We start from the raw sequence: 25,042 nt of genomic DNA on the forward strand, positions 1-25,042 counted from the left end.
AAGGTAGGAGACGAGATACTGGCAGAAGTAAAGCTGTGAGACCGGGCGTGAGTCGTGCTTCGGTAGCTCAGATGGTAGAGCACTTGCCCGCGAAAGGCAAAGGTCCCGAATTCGAGTCTCGGTCGGGCACACAGTTTTAATCTAGCAGGAAGTTTCATATCAGCGCACACTCCGCTGCAGAGTGAAAATCTCATTCTGGAAACATCCCCCAGGCTGTGGCTAAGCCATGTCTCCGCAATATCCTTTCAGGAGTGCTAGTTCTGCAAGGTTCGCAGGAGAGCTTCTGTAAAGTTTGGAAGGTAGGAGACGAGATACTGGCAGAAGTAAAGCTGTGAGACCGGGCGTGAGTCGTGCTTCGGTAGCTCAGATGTTAGAGCACTTGCCCGCGAAAGGCAAACGTCCCGAGTTCGAGTTTCGGTCGTGCACACAGTTTTAATCTGCCAGGAAGTTTCATAATATTTAGATATTTTGTGTGGTAATTATGTGCGTTTTTATTTATGATAGAGTAATTTTTTGCATAGTTTTGCGTTTTTTCGTTGGTGTCATACTTGAAGGATTTACTCATGTCTTTATTTTCTTTTATTTTTTCTTTGCAAATGTCAGTTAAATAAACGCACAATAGAATAATACTTGAAAATGATATTATGTAGACATGACGGATAGCTGCATAGCGATGACCAAATAAACACGTATGTAAAAGTCCTGAGGATCAAATTGGCATATATATCGTGTGGAGCACAGCATCTAGAAATAACACTGGAGAAATCCTTGCAGTCGTTAGAGTGTACAGGAAGGAGAATGTTCAATCCAGCAGAAAGTTAAAAGAAAGAAAACGCACAGATACAAAACTACCATATAAATTATTTTTGATACACCAAAGAATGCCTCAGAGAACGAAAAGATAACATACCTTGACATTTTTCGAAATCCCTTTGACGGGTCCGTTCGCTCTCATAGTTGTATGGACAATACAGACAGACGGATAGATACATAGAGAGAGAGAGAGAGAGAGAGAGAGAGAGAGAGAGAGAGAGAGAGAAACCGTCTTCATTGAGAGCTGTTTTTCATTCGCGTTTCTGTTTGTGTTTGTTTGCGAATTATTTGTTTTGAAAAAAATCATATTACCGCCTTGAGCTGCTGGCAAAATTCTTTATTTGCATAAACAGTTTCGATCGACTGACTACCATCAGGTTCATAACAGTATTCACAGCTTCATGTTAGCAAAATATAAAATTATTATCGTCAAAATGAATTACACACCGTTATCATATCGTAATATAAATAAAACTGTCAATTTATAAAAACCGTGCAAGGTAGTGTACCCATTCATGTTGTAACAATAATCGGGATTAATGCTGTCGTAGACTGACGATGTAATTTATATTACGATATGATAACAGCGTCTAAATCATGGTTTTAGCTTTTGATGGTAATGATTTTATGTTTGGACGAGCTTGAAGCTGTGAATACTTTTATGAACTTGATGACGGTCAGTCAACCGAAACTGGTAGTGTAAGCAAAGAATTTTACCAGTAGCCTCAGGTGGTACTATTATATTTTTTCAAATATACACTAGATGTGGGGCACCAGCTGCTGACAATAAAATTATTGCTTTGCCGTGAAAATTTTCTTCCCTTCAGTTACTGTATTTTCTGTCAAAGAGTCTTTATTACTGCTTGCCTGGTTTTAACGCTCTGGTCCACCCTCTACCTACCCTCTTTTCCCACACACGCACTACTCCGAGACGTACTTTAGCCCTGCAACGTACTTCTCCGCTGTTATTTCCAAGTACTCTGCTTTACTAGTCTGCACGCGTCGTTGTTGGCCTGTAATTCCCTTCGCTCCCCGTCGAACGGTACGGAATAATTACGGCAGGGCCCGCGCCGCAGCTGCCTGTTTTCCACGCGACGAGCGCGACGCCGGTCTGCAGAGCGCGCCCGACCTTGCCTACGGCTGCGACGGCGCCGCAGGTCAGCGCCTCGGCTTAAAGCGGCGCGAGCCGTCTGCCACAACCTGCAGCGGCCGCTCCACGTCTCAGCACTACTCTACCCTTCACAAGCAACAGCGGAAAAAGAATTGCTTATCTCATTTCAACTGTATTACTTCCCATTACCGATAACAAACTGTCTTATACTTTTATTGCACCGTTAAAATACACTGGTAAACAAAACTTAAGATTCAAATGGCCCTGAGCACTATGGGATTTAACTTGTGAGGTCATCAGTCCCCTAGAACTTAGAACTACTTAAACCTAACTAGCCTCAGGACATCACACACATCCAAATCCGAGGCAGGATTCAAACCTGCGACCGTGGCGGTTGCGCGGTTCCAGACTGTAGCGGCTATAACCGCTCGGCCACTCCGGCCGGCAAAACTTAAAAACGAAAGTTCGCATGATGTGTCACTACGGATGACATTGGAACTATACACAGAAAGAACTGCTACAGTTTAGTACACAAGGTAACTGAAAGAAATATGCTATGAGACTAACAGAAATGACACTTTTATTCAAAGAAAAGAATTACATTAAAGTCACCGCCATATATGATTGTCGCTTGTACATCACAAAAGACGGGACATGGTTCTTAACAGGGTGTGTGATCACCGTGGAAGGCCATCCACGCTGCGCAACGTGCTCCCAAGCAGGTCACAAGGCTGACAAGAAGTTCTTGTTATAAAGTGTTCCATTCCTTCAACAGTGTGGTTGACAAATGCTGGATGGTCGTTGCTGCATGTAGACATGGTGCAGTATCTCACCCCAACGCATCACAAACGTGCTCGACGGAGCTTCAGTCGTGAGAACGGGCAGGCCGGTTCATTTGCAGAATATTCTTTCGTTCCAAGAGCTCTTTGGAATTGGAATTTGTGGTAAGGACTATGGGTCCAAACTGCGTGGGTCATCGGTCCCTAGGCTTACGCACTACTTAATCGAACTTAAACTAAATTATCCTAAGGACAACACACAGACCCATGCCCGAGGGAGGACTCGAACCTCCGACGGGGGGAACCGCGCGAACCGTGACAAGACGCCCTAGACCGCACTGCTACCCCCCGCGGCTTCAAGAGCTCTTTCACCCCCATAGTTCAATGCCGTCGCGCGTTATGATCTATAGAAGTGAAGTCAGGGCCGAATGCAACCCTGAAAAGACTCACATCAGGGCAGTATCACAGTAACATTGAACGCCAAACGTACTGTGCTCAAAGATTTGGAGGTCATTACGCCCGTGCAACTTTATACCTCCCCACGCCATCACACATGTACCACCAAAGCGATTGTGTTCGACAGGGCTAAACGTACCCTCATAGTCGAGAGGTGTGTGCTGCAGGTGTGATTGTGTGAGGCTGCGTAGTGTTCCATGGGCGAACTCTTTTATTCTGATGCTGTACCCCTTCCCCATATGTGTCTTTTTAGAGGTGCATTTGGCCCTGACTTAATTTTTGTGAATGACAATGAGCGACCCTATGGAGCAGCGCAGGTGGAGAGTTCTCCGAACGAGAGGATACCCGGCGAAGGGACAGGCGTGTCCCTCTGACACCGCCCCGACCTAAAATCCACCGAGCACTTGTAGCATGCGTTGGAGAGACACGTGACAGCATGTACATGTGGACCAACTATGATGCGGTGTCTTAGCAATAAGATTTTCAGGAATGTGTGGTGTCGCATGTCCCTTTTAAAATAAGTGAACTGTCACAGTGTGAAGCAACAAGTAACACTGTGTAAGCTAACACTTAGGATTACTACTGTAGAATACTCAATTTAACTGCTCAGCTAATATGATAGCTCCAACTGAATGGTTAAGATTACGGTGTACGCTGTAATTTGTAGTCTGCAGAGCGGTAGAACAAAATTTAGATCTTAATCGTCTTGTAACGAGGTCGAGACTCACAACTTCTTGTCATCAAACTCTACCAGCTAAAACCCTTTTATTAATGTAAGTTTACCTTCAGTAACGATGTCCAATTTAGGCCTATACAACCATCTTCTTTTCTCTAATCGTCAAGATATGATACATTATACTAGGAGCTACACTGCTTGATCATAACCACTGTACAGTGTACACGCTTTATGCAGTGATGAGCCAGAACATTATGACTACCTGCTTAATAGCTTGTTTGTCCGTCTTTGGATCGAAATAGATCATTGATTCTGCGTATCAGGAATCCGACAGTTTGTTGGTAGGTTTGTGGAGGTTTGGGGCATTAAGTGTCTACGCACAGATCATGCTATCCGCGTAAATACCGGCCCAATGACTTGCGTACACGGAGATAGCGTAACAAATTATTACGAGTTATTATTTTGCATTGAAAGCGTGGCTTGCTGTGGAGCTAGCAGGAAAGTAGATTTTGGTTCTCTCGCTGGCACAGCTGACTCTGGTTACTGGTCTGAGCGACCGTTACTTGACTAACACTGCGTGCAAATCGTTACACATACTCACTATGAAATCTGAACAAGTACCGTTAAATGTTAATCGATCATTTTCATGGTTAGTATACCAAATTCTATACGTAACGCAACCATACTGTTAAAATTTCAAATCAATAACTTCAGTACTTTCGGAGGTATAATCTTTTTCCTAAAACACATAATAACCGAGCTGTCATCGTGAAGCTGAGTTAGGGGCTGTAATGTATTCATCTATCGTATCAATTGAAGCTACAACCCAGAAGACAGGTTCATATAAACTAATTCTCTGGAATTTTCTTTAGTTTCATTACCATAGATTTCTGATGTAATTAAAAGTTCTTTGGAAAATTATTATTTTATCGTGTTTTGGTTGTGTGACTGTTTTGGGGCGACTGAGGGAGTGACTGGAGGACATACGCAAAGTGAGAACTACGTAAATGTACGCGTGAGAAAGTTGTTGTGAATAGGGGAATTTATGATGTATGTCCGAGTGAGCTTGATTTTGTAAAAGGCAGCAGAAGGGGTATTGAATATTAAATCTATTGGTAATTTATTTCGTGGAAAGGAATCGTATTTTGTTTTCATTAAATCTTATTTGGCTTCGGAATTACGAGATTTCTAATTTACGTTACTTGTGGTAGACTGGCTGACATTAGAAATATCCGAGTATAGAAGTGCTCGAGATGATCTGATAGTCCGCTTAACATACTAGCCAATAGGAATTTAGCATTTCCCGCCCGTTTGAGTAGGGCTTTGTGCCTCAGATCTAAGAGTACAGAGAGAGTCGATCGGGAGCCGTCTTCTGGTAATTCCTACGTAAAACCGCGCTGATCAAATTTATACCAAAATGAAAAAAATTTCGCGTTTGATCGGTTCTCATGTCGTTGGCAAAAAGCGACTATAGCATTGAGTATTTTATGAAAAATCGAGCTTTGTGAGTGGTTTATTTTACGAGATACTCGTGTGTAAACATTTCTTGTCGTCCATAAAATCCGAGTGGCGTGTTTAGTGCAGATTACGGAACATTATGGTGAAAACTTCTTTATAGGAAGCTTACTGAACGCCTAAATGTGTTAACTTGCAGGTATTCGTAGGACAGTGACTGTTCAGGACGTTCAAAATATCGGGTCGAACTAAATATCTTCTGGCTGCTCTCGGGGATGAATTGTAACAGACAGTCAGTAACATTGCATAACTGAAGTCGGGATATTAAATATGGACTTGATAGCCTTTTTCTGAGTTTGAAAGACAATAAACAAACTTAAATAAAATTTTATCCTTTTTTTAAAGGAGTCATGCAAGAAAACCTCCCCCCATGAACCATGGACCTTGCCGATGGTGGGGAGGCTTGCGTGCCTCAACGAAACAGATGTCCGTACCGTAGGTGCAACCCAATCGAGGGGTATCTGTAGAGAGGCCAGACAAACGTGTGGTTCTTGAAGAGGGGCACCGGCCTTTTCAGTAGTTGCAGGGGCAACAGTCTGGATGATTGACTGATCTGGCCTTGTAACACTAACCAAAACGGCCTAGCTGTTGTGGTACTGCGAACGGCTGAAAGCAAGGGGAAACTACAACCGTAATTTTTCCCGAGAGCATGCAGCTTTACTGTATGATTAAATGATGATGGCGTCCTCTTGGGTAAAATATTCCGGAGCGGGGACTACTCAAGAGGACGCTGTTATCAGGAGAAAGAAAACTGGTATTCTACGGATCGGAGCGTGGAATGTCAGATCCCTTAATCGGGCAGGTAGGTTAGAAAATTTAAAAAGGGAAATGGATAGGTTAAAGTTAGATATAGTGGGAATTAGTGAAGTTCGGTGGCAGGAGGAACAAGACTTCTGGTCAGGTGAATACAGGGTTATAAATACAAAATCAAATAGGGGTAATGCAGGAGTAGGTTTAATAATGAATAAAAAAATAGGAGTGCGGGTAAGCTACTACAAACAGCATAGTGAACGTATTATAGTGGCCAAGATAGACACGAAGCCCATGCCTACTACAGTTGTACAAGTTTATATGCCAACTAGCTCTGCAGATGACGAAGAAATTGAAGAAATCTATGATGAGATAAAAGAAATTATTCAGGTAGTGAAGGGAGACGAAAATTTAATAGTCATGGGTTACTGGAATTCGACAGTAGGAAAAGGGAGAGAAGGAAACATAGTAGGTGAATATGGATTTGGGCTAAGAAACGAAAGAGGAAACTGTCTGGTAGAATTTTGCACAGAGCATAACTTAATCATAGCTAACACTTGGTTCAAGAATCATAAAAGAAGGTTGTATACATGGAAGAATCCTGGAGTTACTAAAAGGTATCAGATAGATTATATAATGATAAGACAGAGATTTAGGAACCGGGTTTTAAATAGTAGGACATTTCCAGGGCAGATGTGGGCTCTGATCACAATCTATTGGCTATGAACTGTAGACTAAAACTGAAGAAATTGCAAAAAGGTGGGTAAACTGACTAAACCAGAGGTTGTACAGAGTTTCAGGGAGAGCATAAGGAGAAAATTGACAGGAATGGGGGAAAGAAATACAGTAGAAGACGAATAGGTAGCTCTGAGGGATGAAGTAGTGAAGGCAGCAGAGGATCAAGTAGGTAAAAAGACGAGGGCTAGTAGAAATCCTTGGGTAACAGAAGAAGTATTGAATTTACTTGATGAAAGGAGAAAATACTAAAATGCAGTAAATGAAGCAGGCAAAAAGGAATACAAACGTCTCAAAAATGAGATCAACAGGAAGTGCAAAATGGCTAAGCAGGGATGGCTAGAGGACAAATGTACGGATGTAGAGGCTTGTCTCACTAGGGGTAAGATAGATACTGCCTACAGGAAAATTAAAGAGACCTTTGGAGAAAAGAGAGCCACTTGTATGAATATCAAGAGTTCAGATGGAAACCCAGTTCTAAGCAAAGAGGGGAAAGCAGAAAGGTGGAAGGAGTATATAGAGGGTCTATACAAGGGCGATATACTTGAGGACAATATTATGGAAATGGAAGAGGATGTAGATGAAGATGAAATGGGAGATACGATACTGTGTGAAGAGTTTGACAGAGCACTGAAAGACCTGAGTCGAAACAAGGCCCCGGGAATAGACAACATTCCAATTAGAACTACTGACGGCCTTGGGAGAGCCAGTCCTCACAAAACTCTACCATCTGGTGAGCAAGATGTACGAGACAGGCGAAATACCCTCAGACTTCAAGAAGAATATAATAATTCCAATCACAAAGAAAGCAGGTGTTGACACATGTGAAAATTACCGAACTATCAGTTTAATAAGTCATAGCTGCAAAATACTAACGAGAATTATTTACAGACGAATGGAAAAACTGGTAGAAGCCGACATCGGGGAAGATCAGTTTGGATTCCGTAGAAATGTTGGAACACGTGAGGCAATACTGACCTTACGACTTATCTTACAAGAAACATTAAGGAAAGGCAAACCTACATTTCTAGCATTTGTAGACTTAGAGGAAGCTTTTGACAATGTTGATTGGAATACTTTCTTTCAAATTCTAAAGGTGGCAGGGGTAAAATACAGGGAGCGAAAGGCTATTTACAATTTGTACAGAAACCAGGTTGCAGTTATAAGAGTCGAGGGACATGAAAGGGAAGCAGTGGTTGGGAAGGGAGTGAGACAGGGTTGTAGCCTCTCCCCGATGTTCTTCAATCTGTATATTGAGTAAGCAGTAAAGGAAACAAAAGAAAAATTCGGAGTAGGTATTAAATCCAGGGAGAAGAAATAAAAACCTTGAGGTTCGCCGATGACATTGTAATTCTGTCAGAGACAGCAAAGGACTTGGAAGAGCAGTTGAACGGTATAGACAGTGTGTTGAAAGGAGGATATAAGATTAACATCAACAAAAGCAAAACGAGGATAATCTGTAGTCGAATTAAATCGGGTGATGGTGATTGAATTAGATTAGGAAATAAGACACTTAAATTAGTAAAGTAGTTTTGCTATTTGGGGAGCAAAATAACTGATGATGGTCGAAGTAGAGAGGATATAAAATGTATACTGGCAATGGCAAGAAAAGCGTTTTTGAAGAAGAGAAATTTGTTAACATCGAGTATAGATTTAAGTGTCAGGAAGTCGTTTCTGAAAGTATTTGTATGGAGTGTAGCCATGTATGGAAGTGAAACATGGACGATAAATAGTTTGGACAAGAAGAGAATAGAAGCTTTCGAAATATGGTGCTACAGAAGAATGCTGATGATTAGATGGGTAGATCACATAACTAATGAGGAGGTATTGAATAGAATTGGGGAGAAGAGGAGTTTATGACACAACTTGACAAGAAGAAGGGGCCGCTTGGTAGGACATGTTCTGAGGCATCAAGTTGTCACAAATTTAGCATTGGAGGGCAGCGCGGAGGGTAAAAATCGTAGAGGGAGACCAAGAGATGAATACACTAACCAGATTCAGTAGGATGTAGGTTGCAGTAGGTACTGGGAGATGAAGGAGCTTGCACAGGATAGATTAGCACGGCGAGCTGCATCAAACCAGTCTCAGGACTGAAGACGACAACAACAACAACATGCAAGAAACCCGAACGCTCGATAGTTTAACTACACAACTGCCCATTAAAATTGCTACACCACGAAGATGACGTGCTACAGACGCGAAATTTAACCGACATGAAGAAGATGCTGTGATATGCAAATGATTAGCTTTTCAGAGCATTCACAAATGGTTGGTACCGGTGGCGACACCTACAACGTGCTAACAAGAGGAAAGTTTCCAACCGATTTCTCATAAACAAACAGCAGTTGACCGGCGTTGGCTGGTGGAATGTTGTGATGCCTCGTGTAAGGAGGATAAATGCGTACCATCACGTTTCCGACTTTGATAAAGGTCGGAGCGTAGCCTATCGCTATTGTGGTTTATCGTATCGCGACATTGCTGCTCGTGTTGGTCGAGATCCAATGACTGTTCACAGAATATGGAACCGGTGGGTTCAGGAGGGTAATACGGAATGCCGTGCTGGATTCCAACGGCCTCGTATCACTAGCAGTCGAGATGATAGGCATCTTATCCGGATGGCTGTAACGGATCGTGCAGCCACGTCTCGATCCCTGTCTCAATAGATGGGAACGTTTGCAAGACAACAACCATCTGCACTAACAGTTCGACGACGTTTGCAACTGCACGGACTATCAGCTCGGAGACCACGGGTGCATCACAGACAGGAGCGCCTGCCATGGTGTACTCAACGGCGAACCTGGGTGCACGAATGGCAAAACGTCATTTTTTCGGATGAATCCAGGTTCTGTTTACAACATGATGACGGTCGCATCCGTGTCTGGCGACATCGTGGTGAACGCACATTGGAAGCGTGTATTCGTCATCGCCATACTGGCGTATCACCCAGCGTGATGGTATGGGGTGCCATTGGTTACACGTCTCGGTCACCTGTTCTCATTGACGGCACTTTGAGCAGTGGACGTTCCATTTCAGATGTGTTACGACCCGCGGCTCTACTCTTCATTCGATCCCTGCGAAACCCTACATTTCAGCAGGATAATGCACTACCGCATGTTGCAGGTCCTGTACGGGCCTTTCTGGATACAGAAAATATTCAGACTGGTGCCCTGGCCAGCACATTCTCCAGAGCTCTCACCAATTATAAACGTCTGGTCAATGGTGGCCGAGCAACTGGCTCGTCACAATACGCCAGTCACTACTCTTGATGAACTGTGGTATCGTGTTGAAGCTGCATGGGCAGCTGTACCTGTACACGCCATCCAAGCTCTGTTTGACTCAATGCCCAGGCGCATCAACGCCGTTATTAAGGACAGAGGTGGTTGTTCTGGGTGCTGATTTCTCAGGATCTATGCATTCAAATTGCGTGAAAATGTAATCACATGTCTGTTCTAGTATAATATATTTGTCCAATTTAATACCCGTTTATCATCTGCATTTCTTCTTGGTGTAGCAATTTGAATGGACAGTATTGTAATAGTCTACCATTTGTCAAAGTCCCTTATCTGAAAGGATTTCTCCGTTTACAGCCCATATCTTCACGATGGTGATCCTCATCCGTGTCTGCTCCACTTCCATACTTTTGTTACCGTGTCACGTGGCCGCAGCGCCACCAGATGGCATCCAGCGTCGCAGTGGGCAGTGGTCACGATGTTTTGGCTGATCAGTGTAACTTGGCACTATCTGCAGTGAATGTTGGAAGCGAAGGCATCGGCGGAATTTTGCCGGTGGTAAACTTTGTTAGCAAACGGTACTGCGCCAGTAGCACTGCTAAGTAGAAAGTTGTAATTTGAGGCACCAGATTTTCGTTCGAGCTACGTGAAATCCCTCAAACGATCGATATCTCCATGGGTCTTCTCTGCCATCTTAGGGACATTGGTACGCATTTGTTTTTTAAATACTGCCTGCTGTGCGAGAGTTGTGTTTAGGACGTCAGTGATCCCACACGTCCGCTCCCATCACCCTTTGCATAAACTTCCAGGTTACATTGCTCACGCAGAAAGCTATAATCAAAGGTTGATAACTATCTCTCAACAATACCTATTATACGAGCAAACTACCTTCAATTTGCAAGTCTGATTTCATCGTTCAAATCGCACTTAAATATTCAGAACTAGAGCACTTAATTTTGGTACCTCCATAAAAAACAGCTACTCAATTCAAAAATATGCATGTAACAAGTATTCATCACCTCAAACTTTACAACCTAAAATAAAAGTAAATAGGCATTAAATATTCATCGACAGATATCTCAGAAAGGAAAGCTTTCACTTAACACACATACCACGGTACAACAACACAGGCCACAGCACCAACGACACTCAAGAAAATAATATAGAGCAGGAGCAGTCAAGAATTTGACATTAGTGGCATTAGTGGCATCCTGCTCACTAGTCAGCCAGGCTGTGTATATCTCCCTACCGCCAAGGCACGCTGTCTGATCGTGAGGAGGAGAAAGAAGGGGAAACTGCGAACGTTCCGCATTTAAAAAAGTGGCAATGCACTCGCACTGCATATGACTTGATTTTATATCTCACATTTCTCAACAACATAGACCATAAACAAAACAAATTTTCAGTATTATGTAATTACTTTTTGCATACTGAAGACGTAATGTAATTTTATCTGGTAAAAACTATCGACACACGGACTGATACAAACAATTTCACTGATTTTAGCACTCAGCTTCTCACGTGATAACGACGTATTTAGTTTCACAGTCGTAAAAAAAAAATCTTTCACGCACATATATTGATCGAAACATTGTAGCACTTTTGCAACATCATTATGAAGATGTGGCGACTCTACTTGAAGAGTTACGTCTGCACATGCATGGTGGCGCTTTCAACTGGAGCGGCAAACGGTCTTGAGAACTGTTATTATACAAGATTGAGAGTGTCCTCAAGACTTTTAGAAAAGTATGCTTATTCTTTCAAAGCCTCAATTAATTCTTCAACGCACGGATTTTTCTTTACCATCAATGAACTTAGGGAACTGGACTGTGTTTGTCAGAATTTGTCCTTTATACAATGCAATTTTCTTTTGGAATGCATCCTCGTCAAATCAGAAATTTTTGTGCAAACAACCAATGGATCTTTAAACGCAAGGTCTGCAATTAATTTCGAATGTTCTAATTTTCGTTCCAACACCCCTTATTTGTTGATAAATTCTGCGATACTATAAATCGAAAAGTCGTTCCAGGTATGCTCGTTGACTTTCGCAACTTGTTTTGCAGTAATGCGTGTATCCGCCATTCGCCTAAAGGACTCGGCAGCCCCTCAGCCACTGAAGCATCACGGGTTTGCTGTATGTACTCAGTGGTGCCTCCCTGGACTGCGTCGATCACAACAAGGACGACAGACGCCAGGACAAGCGCCAACGGAGGCCATCCGTGACAGGAACCTTTTTCCTCCGCCGTGTCACATGTGCGGAACTGGATCGGCACGAATTCCTTCGCGCTCGGCTGTGTAGGGCAACCTAAGCCAACACGTCGGGAGCTCCGAGTCAATTAATGCTCCGAAGCCTCCGCAGCGGGACGCACGACTTTCTAGTGATATCCCGGGGCGTACCTGTCGGCCGCCTCCACCGGGCGCTCTGTCTCCATTGTTAGGGATTATCAGTGGCATAGTCCTCACGTCCCACTACGCTTATTCAGTGTATGTTCCAGACGTATGCCTTTTAGTGTCTGAAAAGTTATTTTTTATTGAGAAGAGTTTTCTTTGTTATTAACTCTCTGTAATGTGGTCGGAACAAACCCTTGTTCCAGTTTACTTGTGCCTTGTTATTTCTTATCCAGGGTCTCTCCGTGCGAGGTACAGCGCTTTTCATCCAGTTCCCTCGAAAACTGTTCAACTGACGGTGGAACAACGCGTACGACTTCAGAAATTTTGTTATTCGCGCCACCAATTTTTTCACTTTGCTTCATGCTTGCATGTTTAGGAGAAAGTGCTCTTGACGTTCAGAACAATGAATCTCATCAGTCATCATTGTAGTTTTTTGCTCTCTCATCATCAACTGAGTGTTTAAATTCTTTGTACGTGTTTTTACAAGATAGTTCTGTAGCAAATTTGTAGTTAGTATCCATCGATTATGCGACTGCATAGTAGATACTGAGAATTCTCATCCCTCTCTTCTGTCCTCTTGGACAGGATTTATGATTGGTGTAAAGAATGGCAGATAACTCTAAATATAGATAAATGTAAAATAATGCAGATGGATAGGAAAAAGAATCCCATAATGTTTGATTACTCCATTAGTAGTGTAGCGCTTGACACAGTCACGTCGATTAAATATTTGGGCGTGACATTGCAGAGCGATATGAAGTGGGACAAGCTTGTAATGGCAGTTGTGGGGAAGGCGGATAGTCGTCTTCGGTTCATTGGTAGAATTTTGGAAAGATGTGGTTCATCTGTAAAGGAGACCGCTTATAAAACACTAATACGACCTATTCTTGAGTACTGCTCGAGCGTTTGGAATCCCTGTCAGGTCGGATTGAGGGAGGACATAGAAGCAATTCAGAGGCGGGTTGCTAGATTTGTTACTGGTGGGTTTGATCACCACGCGAATGTTACGGAAATGCTTCAGGAACTCGGGTGGGAGTCTCTAGAGGAAAGGAGGCGTTCTTTTCGTGAATCGCTACTGAGGAAATTTAGAGAACCAGCATTTGAGGCTGACTGCAGTACAATATTACTGCTACCAACTTACATTTCGCGGAAAGAGCACAAAGATAAGATAAGAGAGATTAGGGCTCATACAGAGGCATATAGGCAGTCATTTTTCCCTTGTTCTGTTTGGGAGTGGAACAGGGAGAGAAGATGCTAGTTGTGGTAGGAGGTACCCTCCGCCACGCACCGTATGGTGGATTGCGGAGTATGTATGTTGTTGTGGATTGGCAGGAGAGCCAACCCCGTGTTATTAGAGGAAGCCGAAAGGCACGCATTTAGCTCACGCAGGCTGACGTGAGGTCTGGAACAGGCCAAGGAAATTAGACTAGCAAAAAAGGACGTAGCTGTGGAATTCTTAACTTTAATCCATAAATGGTGAACATCGCTCTTGACGGTACATGTTTTACAGCATCAATAGTAACTGATAATGGCGCCTTGTTAGGTCGTAGCAAATGACGCGTATTTTGTCAGTGAACCATCGCTAGCAAAGTCGGCTGTACAACTGGGGCGAGTGCTAGGAAGTCTCTAGACCTGCCGTGTGGTAGCGCTCGGTCTGCAATCATTGATAGTGGCGACACGCGGGTCCGACGTATACTAACGGACCGCGGCCGATTTAAAGGCTACCACCTAGCAAGTGTGGTGTCTGGCTGTGACACCACATATGTCATTCGCATTCAAGGGAAAAAGGCCATATCTCAATACTAAATTAAATGTAGTGGTGTACCGTGTGCTTCCGAGAGATACCGAACAAAGCCGAGACAGGCCGGGCCTGCACCAGCTCGCCGCAACGCAGGAGAGTCCTGATAAATGTAAAAGCTGGTACAAAATCGCACTTACAAGTGTACGTTCGCTATACGTAATTCACACTCAAGGGAAACTGTAAATAGATACGACTCTCTAATGAAATGTTGTGTTCCTAGCCCCAGCCTCACACGGTCGATCAACATTGAGGTGACAAGTCATAGGACAACGATATGTACATACACAGATGGCCTTCGAGATCCACAGTGTCAAGAGTGTGCCGAGAATACCACATTTCAGGCATTGCCTCTCACCACGGACAACGCAGTGGCCGTTGGCCCTCACATAACTATCGAGAGCAAATGCGTTTGCGTCGATTTGTCAGTGCTAACGGACAAGAAACACTGAGTGAAATAACCGCAGAAATCAATGCGGGACGAACTTCGAACGTATTCATTAGGACAGTGCGGCGAAATTTGGCGTTAATGGGCTATGGCGCGTAATGGGGCCCCTTAGGGAAATGGCAGCAAGAGAGGGGAAGAAAACCAATGTGCACTCCGTGTGCATACCGGGGGGAGTCATTCCAGATGTGGAAAGGGTCCTTCCGGATGCCATGAAGGGTACAGGGTGCACCCATCTGCAGGTGGTCGCTCATGTCGGCACCAATGACGTGTGTCGCTATGGATCGGAGGAATTCCTCTCTGGCTTCCGGCGGCTATCTGATTTGGTGAAGACTGCCAGTCTCGCTAGCGGGATGAAAGCAGAGCTCACCATCTGCAGCATCGTCGACAGGACTGACTGCGGACCTTTGGTACAGAGCCGAGTGGAGGGTCTGAATCAGAGGCTGAGACGGTTCTGCGACCGTGTGGGCTGCAGATTCCTCGACTTGCGCCATAGGGTGGTGGGGTTTCGGGTTCCGCTGGATAGGTCAGGAGTCCACTACACGCAACAAGCGGCTACACGGGTAGCAGGGGTTGTGTGGCGTGGGCTGGGCGGTTTTTTAGGTTAGATGGCCTTGGGCAAGTACAGAAAGGGCAACAGCCTCAACGGGTGCGGGGCAAAGTCAGGACATGCGGGGACCGAGCAGCAATCGGTATCGTAATTGTCAACTGTCGAAGCTGCGTTGGTAAAGTACCGGAACTTCAAGCGCTGATAGAAGGCACCGAAGCTGAAATCGTTATAGGTACAGAAAGCTGGCTTAAGCCAGAGATAAATTCTGCCGAAATTTTTACAAAGGTACAGACGGTGTTTAGAAAGGATAGATTGCATGCAACCGGTGGTGGAGTGTTCATCGCTGTTAGTAGTAGTTTATCCTGTAGTGAAGTAGAAGTGGATAGTTCCTGTGAATTATTATGGGTGGAGGTTACACTAAACAACCGAACTAGGTTAATAATTGGCTCCTTTTACCGACCTCCCGACTCAGCAGCATTAGTGGCAGAACAACTGAGAGAAAATTTGGAATACATTTCACATAAATTTTCTCAGCATGTTATAGTCTTAGGTGGAGATTTCAATTTACCAGATATAGACTGGGACACTCAGATGTTTAGGACGGGTGGTAGGGACAGAGCATCGAGTGACATTATACTGAGTGCACTATCCGAAAATTACCTCGAGCAATTAAACAGAGAACCGACTCGTGGAGATAACATATTGGACCTACTGATAACAAACAGACCCGAACTTTTCGAATCTGTATGTACAGAACAGGGAATCAGTGATCATAAGGCCGTTGCAGCATCCCTGAATATGGAAGTTAATAGGAATATAAAAAAAGGGAGGAAGGTTTATCTGTTTAGCAAGAGTAATAGAAGGCAGATTTCAGACTACCTAACAGATCAAAACGAAAATTTCTGTTCCGACACTGACAATGTTGAGTGTTTATGGAAAAAGTTCAAGGCAATCGTAAAATGCGTTTTAGACAGGTACGTGCCGAGTAAAACTGTGAGGGACGGGAAAAAACCCACCGTGGTACAACAACAAAGTTAGGAAACTACTGCGAAAGCAAAGAGAGCTTCACTCCAAGTTTAAACGCAGCCAAAACCTCTCAGACAAACAGAAGCTAAACGATGTCAAAGTTAGCGTAAGGAGGGCTATGCGTGTAGCGTTCATTGAATTCGAAAGTAAAATTCTATGTACCGACTTGACAGAAAATCCTAGGAAGTTCTGGTCTTACGTTAAATCAGTAAGTGGCTCGAAACAGCATATCCAGACACTACGGGATGATGATGCCATTGAAACAGAGGATGACACGCGTAAAGCTGAAATACTAAACACCTTTTTCCAAAGCTGTTTCACAGAGGAAGACCGCACTGCAGTTCCTTCTCTAAATCCTCGCACAAACGAAAAAATGGCTGACATCGAAATAAGTGTCCAAGGAATAGAAAAGCAACTGGAATCACTCAATAGAGGAAAGTCCACTGGACCTGACGGGATACCAATTCGATTCTACACAGAGTACGCGAAAGAACTTGCCCCCCTTCTAACAGCCGTGTACCGCAAGTCTCTAGAGGAACGGAGGGTTCCAAATGATTGGAAAAGAGCACAGATAGTCCCAGTCTTCAAGAAGGGTCGTCGAGCAGATGCGCAAAACTATAGACCTATATCTCTTACGTCGATCTCTTGTAGAATTTTAGAACATGTTTTTTGCTCGCGTATCATGTCATTTCTGGAAACCCAGAATCTACTATGTAGGAATCAACATGGATTCCGGAAACAGCGATCGTGTGAGATCCAACTCGCCTTATTTGTTCATGAGACCCAGAAAATATTAGATACAGGCTCCCAGGTAGATGCTATTTTTCTTGACTTCCGGAAGGCGTTCGATACAGTTCCGCACTGTCGCCTGATAAGCAAAGTAAGAGCCTACGGAATATCAGACCAGCTGTGTGGCTGGATTGAGGAGTTTTTGGCAAACAGAACACGGCATGTTGTTATCAATGGAGAGACGTCTACAGACGTTAAAGTAACCTCTGGCGTGCCACAGGGGAGTGTTATGGGACCATTGCTTTTCACAATATATATAAATGACTTAGTAGATAGTGTCGGAAGTTCCATGCGGCTTTTCGCGGATGATGCTGTAGTATACAGAGAAGTTGCTGCATTAGAAAATTGTAGCGAAATACAGGAAGATCTGCAGCGGATAGGCACTTGGTGCAGGGAGTGGCAACTGACCCTTAACATAGACAAATGTAATGTATTGCGAATACATAGAAAGAAGGATCCTTTATTGTATGATTATATGATAGCGGAACAAACACTGGTAGCAGTTACTTCTGTAAAATATCTGGGAGTATGCGTACGGAACGATTTGAAGTGGAATGATCATATAAAACTAATTGTTGGTAAGGCGGGTACCAGGTTGAGATTCATTGGGAGAGTGCTTAGAAAATGTAGTCCATCAACAAAGGAGGTGGCTTACAAAACACTCGTTCGACCTATACTTGAGTATTGCTCATCAGTGTGGGATCCGTACAGGTCGGGTTGACGGAGGAGATAGAGAAGATCCAAAGAAGAGCGGCGCGTTTCGTCACTGGGTTATTTGGTAACCGTGATAGCGTTACGGAGATGTTTAATAAACTCAAGTGGCAGACTCTGCAAGAGAGGCGCTCTGCATCGCGGTGTAGCTTGCTCGCCAGGTTTCGAGAGGATGCGTTTCTGGATGAGGTATCGAATATATTGCTTCCCCCTACTTATACTTCCCGAGGAGATCACGAATGTAAAATTAGAGAGATTAGAGCGCGCACGGAGGCTTTCAGACAGTCGTTCTTCCCGCGAACCATACGCGACTGGAACAGGAAAGGGAGGTAATGACAGTGGCACGTAAGGTGCCCTCCGCCACACACCGTTGGGTGGCTTGCGGAGTATCAATGTAGATGTAGATGTAGATGCCCGACGGGAGTGCCTTTCCTAGCAGCACAACATCGTCTAGAGCGCCTCTCCTGGGCTCGTGCCCATATTGATTGGACCATAGACGACTGGAAAACGGTGGCCTGGTCAGATGAGTGCCGATTTCAATAGGTAAGAGCTAATGGTGGGATTCGAGTGTGGCGCAGATCCGGCATCCGTGGAGCCAAGTTGTTAACAAGGCACTTTGGAAGCTGGTGGTGGCTCCGTAATGGTGTGGGGGCTGTTTATATGCAATGGACTGAGCCCTCTGGTCCAATTGAACCGACCATTGGCTGGAAATGGTTATTTTCGGCTGCTCCGAGACCATTTGCAGCCATTCAGACACTTCATGTCCCCACACAAGGTAGGTATATTTAGGGATAGAATGTGCCATGTCACCGGGCCACAACAGTTCGCGATTGGTTGGAAGAACACTCTGGAGAATTCGAGCGACTGATTTGGCCACCCACATCGCTCGACGTGAATCCCGTTGAACATTTATGTGACATAATCGGGATGTCACTTCGTGCACAAAATCCTGCCAACTTTCGCTATCATGACCAGGTATAGAGGCAGCGTGGCTCACTACTTCCGCAGAGGACTTCCAACGACTCTTTGAGTCCATGCCACGTCGAGGTGCTGCACTACGCCGGGAAAAAGAGGTACGACACGATATTGGGAGGTATCCCATTACTTTTGTCAACTCAGTGTATATTGTATTGTATTGTATGTTAACCGGGGATCTATAAACGACGGAGAGCCTCCGTCCCCGCCGCAGCCGCAGTGGTCCACAACCCCACGACGACTACCGCAGTCCACTTCACCCCTCCGCCGCCCACACCAAACCCAGGGTTATTGTGCGGTTCGGCCCCTGGTCGAAACCCCCCCCCCCCCTCCAGGAAACGTCTCACACCAGACGAATGTAACCCCTATGTTTGCGTGGTAGAGTAATGGTGCTGTACGCGTACGTGGAGAACTTGTTTGCGCAGCAATCGCCGACATAGTGTAACTGAGGCGGATTAAGGGGAACCAGCCCGCATTCGCCGAGGCAGATGGAAACCGCCTAAAATCCATCGACAGACTGGCCGATTCACCGGTTCACCGGATCTCGACACAAATCCGCCGGGCGGATTCGTGCCGGGGACCAGGCGCTCCTTCCCGCCCGGTAAGCCGTGCGTTAGACCGCACGGACAACCGGCCGGGCTCAGTGTATATTTACTAAACGGCTAACCAGAACTAGACAACTTTTCCCAGTTACAGGCTGTCTATCCAATGACTTGTAGGGGCAACCAAAATTTGATTTTCAACATTTCGTATAATTATTCACCAAATTTAAAAATATACAATGGTGTCATAATCTACGCATTAAAAGTCGTAATCTTATGTTAAAGGCTTAACCCAGTAAGGCAACTACAAGTATTATAGTGAGAAACTGTGTACCTTGAGGCAGAGTAATCCACCGCGCGCGAATTTCCAGACTACATTCATCCAGTATTTGAGAGCGAGAGCACTCGGTTACGAAACTTTTGTCGCCGACACTCCCCACAAAATGCTAGGAAAACTTTTATAGCTTACTACGTGCTCGCTGTTCATGCAGTAATATTGTCGTATCAGACATGACGTTTTAACTTATTCTTTGCCGTAAATTCTACTCGGTTGCGTTTTGCAGAAAGTATCCACACGAACCACTAAATGTACCTGCAAAGTCATATCATTGCACGACATGTTTCAGGAGATATGACGTCCTAAACACTTGACGTCATAAACACTGAGATGCGTAAAAAACTAGCTTTTCTTTAAAACTGAGCGCAAATTATCAATAGTATACTCATCCAGTTTTTTCTTATTTTTTTTTTAAAAAAAAGGGGAGCATTTAGCGAAATTCAACAAACTTTAAACATAACTCCAAACCTTGTCCAAACTTTTTTGCTCTTACATGCTTAACGTCAAATTTTTACCGCATTAACGTACCTGTAAAGCAATCATAAATCTAATGCTGTTTTATACATGGGAGTTCGGTTCTTTAAAGAACTGGGGTTTTACTGCATTAAAGAAATTGCTGCACTGAGTCTGTGGTTTACTGCGATCTTCGGTAGTGAAGTGGTCAATCTATCCTGCAACTATTTATCAAAGGAATTCGCCAAACAGCCGTGAAAATTGAGGAGTTGTTTTATTTTCGCCTCCAGTTTCGGCAATTCAATATGCCGTCATCAGATCCCATGTACACCTCCCAAAAATTATCGATATTGGCATACTGGGGCACGACATCTAGATATCCAGAATCAGATGGTCCCATTATGCCAATATCGATAATTTCTGAGAGGTGCGTATGGGGCCTGAAGATGCACATTGAACTGACGAAACTGGTGACGAAAATAAATTAACTTCTCATTTTTCACGGCTGTTTAGCGAGTTTCTTTGTTAAATACTTGACCACCCGCTGTCCGGCTTCCATACTGGATCAACAGATAACCTGCAGCTTTCTCACTTCCCCGGTGCTAGGTTTGTTCTTCTGCACAAATGCGTCGCCAAAAGTGTAATTCCTACATGCAGCGTGTTAGGTACATTTTTCTTGCTGGTACGATATCTCTACTTTTGGTAGTTATTGGGCTATGCTGACCGAACCTCCGCGCTTTTGGCGTCAAGCAGGGTACGAAAAACCGATTACGAGAACACGTTGGCAGAGTAGGAATCAGAGATCGAAATTTCACAGTAAATGGCAGCTCTGGGGTATATAGCATCCACTTGTAGGGCAATGTTGTGTCCCTTGGGTATGAAGCACGAATTAAAACAACTAAATGGCAGAACCGTGGTAGGTATGTAAAACTATCACATTTTTAGGAAGTCTGTACGAGACAGCATTGGACTCACGGTAGTGACAGCTTGTGCTCTTCTGGTTCTGGAGTCGAACGGCACTATACGTATCTCCTAGACTTGTAGAGTATTCCTATCGGTGCTGACACAGTTTTCACCTTGAAATGCAATGCACAACTATGCTTTCCATCACTACTCTCATAATGTGTCGTTCATTTCACCACCTGTACTTGCGACGTTTTGATGGCCACAACTCATCTTGTCCCTTCATATTGCCGTGTGTCACTCCGAAATACAGATTGGCAAGGATGCGCTGAAAACTATTTCGAGGAAACATAAAGAATCTGTGGCTAAACGATATGAAGTGCAATTGACTGACGTTGAAATTGTTTTACTGATGGATAAGCTACCTGGGATATTTCAGCAACTCCGTGTAAATGACTATTATCTTATGGACTGGATATAACGCAACATTTTGCTGGGTTGACAAAATGATGTGTGATTTCTTAACACCGCACCCCCAACTCCTCTCTGCAAGAACTACAAAGAAAACAGCAATATGATTATGAAATACGGTAAGACGGTTGGAATAGACTATTTAAGGTGGATGAGCTCCAATTGTAGTATAAAGACATATAACAAATTTGTATGTCAAATCACAAGCCCAGAAGTGAACAGAGATATTGGTAACCAACTCATCGATTTCATGAAGTGTCCCGACATGCATCTACAAGAAACTTATATCTTTCTTGGCCAAAGGATATGGCATTACTAGACAAGAAGCTATGATTTATAACTACGGAATAGATGGTGTGTTTGAATCTGTGGAAGAGTGGCAAAGTGTATTGAACACTAATAAATATACTCTGTGCCAGTCACATGTATGTGGTGTAAACTACCATTTGCTGTGTTGTGTTTAACAGTACTTTAAAATTTTTATACCGAGGCACTACAAATAGACGAAAGTTTACTGGTGTACAAGTAAATCTTACAGACGATCAAGTCCGAGGAAATATTATCAGCTATGGTTTTCTAGCTATAGTTTTAATTATTTACCTGTAAACGACGTGGAAATTACTGACACAGATTCCAACAAAGAGACAAAAAAACTGATACATCCGCTTAATATCGTGTAGGATCTCTGCGAACAGGTAGAAGTGCCCCAACACGACGTGGCATGGACTCGATTAATGTCTGAAGTAGTGCTGTAGGGACCGACACCATGAATACTGCAGGGCTGTCCACAAATCCGTAAGGTACGAGAGGGTGCAGATACCTTCCGAACAGCATGTTGCATGGCATCCCAGATATGCTCAATAATGTTCATATTTGGGGAGTTTGGTGGCCAGCGGAACTGTTTAAACTCAGAAGAGTGTTCCTGGAGCAACTCCGTAGCAGTTCTGGACGTGTACGGTGTCGCATTGTCCTGCTGGAATTACCCAAGTCCGTCGGAATACACAATGGGCATGAATGGATGCTGGTGATCAGACTGGATGCTTACGTACGTGTCATGTGTCAGAGTCGTACCTAGACGTATCAAGAGTCCCGTATCACTCCAAATGCATACACCCCTCACCATTAGAGAGCCTCCACCAACTTGAACAGCCCCCTGCTGACATGCAGGGTCCATGGATTCATGGACCATACACGTACACGTTCGTGCGCTCGATACCTTTTGAAACGAGATTCGTCAAACCGGGCAATATCTTTCCAGTCATCAACAGCCAATGTCGGTGTTGACGGGCCCAGGCGAGGCGTAAGGCTTTGCATCGTGGTGTGATCAAGGGTATACGAGTGGGCCTTCGGCTCCGAACACCCAATGTTTCGTTAAAGGGTTCTTAGGCTGACACTTACTGGTGGCACAGCATTGAAATCTGCAGCAATTTGAGGAAGGGTTGCACTTCCGTCACGTTGAACGATTCTCTTAAGTCGTCGTTGGTCCCTTTCTTGCAGGATCTTTTTTCGGCCGCAGCGATTTCGGAGATTTGATATTTTACCGGATTCTTGACATTCACGGTACATCCGTGAATTGGCCGTAAGGGAAAATCCCCACTTCATCGTTACCTCGGAGGTGCTGTGTCCCATCGCTCGTACGCCGACCATAACACCACGTTCGAACTCACTTAAGTCTTGTTTTCTTTTTTTTCATCAGTCTACTGACGGATTGATGACGCCCGCCACAAATTCCTTTCCTGTGCTAACCTCTTCATCTCAGAGTAGCACTTGCAACCTACGTCCTCAATTATTTGCTTGACGTATTCCAATCTCTGTCTTCCTCTACAGTTTTTGCCCTCTACAGCTCCCTCTAGTACCATGGAAGTCATTCCCTCATGTCTTAGCAGATGTCCTATCATCCTGTACCTTCTCCTTATCAGTGTTTTCCACATATTCCTTTCCTTTCCGATTCTACGTAGAACCTCCTCATTCCTTACCTTATCAGTCCACCTAATTTTCAACATTCGTCTATAGCACCACATCTCAAATGCTTCGATTCTCTTCTGTTCCGGTTTCCCCACAGTCCATGTTTCACTACCATACAATGCTGTACTCCAGACGTACATCCTCAGAAATTTCTTCCTCAAATTAAGGCCGGTATTTGATATTAGTAGACTTCTCTTGGCCAGAAATGCCTTTTTTGCCATAGCGAGTCTGCTTTTGATGTCCTCCTTGCTCCGTCCGTCATTGGTTATTTTACTGCCTAGGTAGCAGAATTTCCGATTTACTCTCAAACCATACTGTGTACTCATTAGACTGTTCATTCCGTTCAGCAGATCATTTAATTCTTCTTCACTTTCACTCAGGATAGCGATGTCATCAGCGAATCGTATCATTGATATCCTTTCACCTTGTATTTTAATTCCACTCCTGAACCTTTCTTTTATTTCCATCATTGCTTCCTCGATGTACAGATTGAAGAGTAGGGGCGAAAGGCTACAGCCTTGTCTTACACCCTTCTTAATACGAGCACTTCGTTCTTGATCGTCCATTATTAGCCGCAACGTCAGAATTGCCTCTCTCGTCCCTTTACTTTTCCTAAAGTCAAACTGATCGTCACCTAGCGCATTCTCAATTTTCTTTTCCATTCTTCTGTATATTATTCTTGTAAACAGCTTCGATGCATGAGCTGTTAAGCTGATTGTGCGATAATTCTCGCACTTGTCAGCTCTTGCCGTCTTCGGAATTGTGTGGATGATGCTTTTCGGAAAGTCAGATGGTATATCGCCAGACTCATATATTCTACACACCAACGTGAATAGTCGTTTTGTTGCCACTTCCCTCAATGATTTTAGAAATTCTCATGGAATGTTATCTATCCCTTCTGCCTTATTTGACCGTAAGTCCTCCAAAGCTCTTTTAAATTCCGATTCTAATACTGGATCCCCTATCTCTTCTAAATCGACTCCTGTTTCTTCTTCTATCACATCAGACAAATCTTCACCCTCATAGAGGCTTTCAATGTATTCTTTCCAGCTATTTGCTCTCTCCTCTGCATTTAACTGTGGAATTCCAGTTGCATTCTTAATGTTACCACCGTTGCCTTTAATGTCACCAAAGGTTGTTTTGACTTTCCTGTATGCTGAGTCTGTCGTTCCGACAATCGTATCTTTTTCGATGTCTTCACATTTTTCCTGCAGCCATTTCGTCTTAGCTTCCCTGCACTTCCTATTTATTTCATTCCTCAGCGACTTGTATTTCTGTATTCCTGATTTTCCCGGAACATGTTTGTACTTCCTCCTTTCATCAATCAACTGAAGTATTTCTTCTGTTACCCATGGTTTCTTCGCAGCTACCTTCTTTGTACCTATGTTTTCCTTCCCAACTTCTGTGATGGCCCTTTTTAGAGATGTCCATTCCTCTTCAACTGTACTGCCTACTGCGCTATTCCTTATTGCTGTATCTATAGCGTTAGAGAACTTCAAACGTATCTCGTCATTCCTTAGTACTTCCGTATCCCACTTCGTCGCGTATTGATTCTTCCTGACTAATGTCTTGAACTTCAGCCTACTCTTCATCACTACTATATTGTGATCTGAGTCTATAT

The sequence above is a fragment of the Schistocerca piceifrons genome, chromosome 1, assembly GCF_021461385.2.
Source record: "Schistocerca piceifrons isolate TAMUIC-IGC-003096 chromosome 1, iqSchPice1.1, whole genome shotgun sequence".
Classification (NCBI taxonomy): Eukaryota; Metazoa; Arthropoda; class Insecta; order Orthoptera; family Acrididae; genus Schistocerca; species Schistocerca piceifrons.